The sequence below is a fragment of the Leptidea sinapis genome, chromosome 15, assembly GCF_905404315.1.
Source record: "Leptidea sinapis chromosome 15, ilLepSina1.1, whole genome shotgun sequence".
In the NCBI taxonomy this organism is placed as follows: Eukaryota; Metazoa; Arthropoda; class Insecta; order Lepidoptera; family Pieridae; genus Leptidea; species Leptidea sinapis.
In genome coordinates, this window is record NC_066279.1 from 9,713,701 (window position 1) to 9,715,879 (window position 2,179).

Genomic DNA, 2,179 nt, shown 5'->3' on the forward strand with positions numbered 1-2,179 from the left:
GTCGAATAAACTATGTTTTTTTATTAATGATCTTTTGTCCTACGATCAATTTTCATGACATTGCGCTTGATTTTAAATGAAAAGATAATATAAGTTTAGGTATTCACAAACATTATTTGTAAATAAACCACGTCTCGTAACTCAGTTCCTCTACCGTATAAAGTTGTGAGATCCATGTGATACCAAGTTGGTCAATTTATTCAATCCCTACTTAAGGGTTAACCTATCAATATCCTACAGTATTCATATCAATATTAAAAATCTTTAATTTTCCTGCATTTATACACTAAACACTGTTGTAAATTTGAAAAATATATGTCTGCTAGAAGTGCCTTAGACTTCTGATGATCGGTCAGTCAGTCAGTGAATGACAAAATTAAGCAACTTTTCTAGTATAATACTTAAACTACTGGTTCAAATTGAATAAAATTTTAAATATACTGTGTTTATACAATGGCTGCGTGGTTACAGATAAGAAAAAACTTAGACTTATCTAGTTTTATCCACAGGGGTCGTAAGTGGCCTGAACTGCTTCAAGAACAGGATGGTACGGCCGAGCTGCTTGTTTTTCTTGCTTGGCAGGGGCTAGCGTGCCCCCAGAAACGTAGTTAAAGAAGGCTGAATAGTTGTGAGTTCAAGTTAGCCTAGCGATTAATGAATACATTTTGAGTCGTATTAAAGTATGTCAATTACGGCTGTTCACGAAAATGAAAAAAGGTGAGGTACCCAAGAAGCAGGCTACGTTGCCTCTTCAATTTCCAAACTTATTTAGTGGTAAAGATGCGTTCCAAAACTTGGTCACTTTCCATATTTATAAGTGGCTAACACTAATTGTGGGTCCCAGCTGATGGAAGAAATATGTGTCCATCATGTGTAACTATTTTGACACACATATTCTAGCTGATTAGTTTAGTCGGTACTAAGCGTGTTATTAAATATCTATAGGTACAATGAAAAGTCTTGAATTTAATAAATAAATATGTTAAATCTTTAATGAATGTATAATAACAAAAAATGTCAGAAACTAATTTGTTCATGATTTATATTATCATAGCAATTAATCATTTTTCTCTAAAAATTAGATTTTATTTTATTTACAATCCATACTATCCAAACATGCGGCTTCTCATATCATGTAGTTTTGAAGTACCCTAGTCAATTCCAACAGAGTAGTAATAGAAAAGTACAAAGACAGTAACTACGACATTTCCGGAAATTTAAAACGTAGATGGGCAACGTAGATGACAGGAGGGCAACATTCATCGGAAAGCGTATTTCCTGCTCAAAAATACTGGCAACAAAGGCAAACCAACGGTAAAAGTTCATGAAAGAACAAACTCGTAATGTCAGTAGTAAAGAGTGTGCGGCCCTGTATCAGTCCTCATTAGTCATCTTCCCTGTTAGTGTTGCAGATGGAGGCTAACATTTTTATAGAGTACCTTGCTCAGACTTTACTTAAGCAAAACTTACTTACTTTCTAAGAATTAAACACACACACGCACACACATACATACATTTAATTTTACTCATTATAATTATGTTTAGGTTTAAATAACTTTATTCTCATTAAGACCTATTGTCACTAACATGAGAAATTAACATTTTAATAATTAAAGTAGGTACTTACAAACAATGATTTTGGTAGGTACAGAATGTAATACAATGTTAGGTTAATAGATAAGACATAAAACAACCCACATATTATGTTATTGAAACGTTTCATAATTATTGAGTATATGCCTTTGGAGGCTCGCTTTAAAAGAAGTCAATGTTTTGGCATTTCTTATTTCGGAGAGCAGGTTGCTATACATCTGTTTCCTGTGTCGTTGTCATTTGTCGAGGAATCACTTGACCGCGAAGATACAGTTCTAACACAGTAGACATAATTTACTGTGATTTTAACTAATCTTGAGGTGAGAAGTCCACCCCTTTTGATTTCACTACAAAACCGGTTTTGAATTTTATTACAATTAACAACAATATCATATCGTAATTTAAGTTATTTGCAGTGAGTGTAAAGAAATGAAAACGTTATATTATTATTATTATAAATGTACAGACATAATAACCCTAAATTATTATTATAATGTTTGACCATGTGTGGTTCCAGTATTAAAGCAAGAGCACTTAATAATTTATCCAATCGTAAGATTATTAAGCTTTTGTGATGATTGTTCAA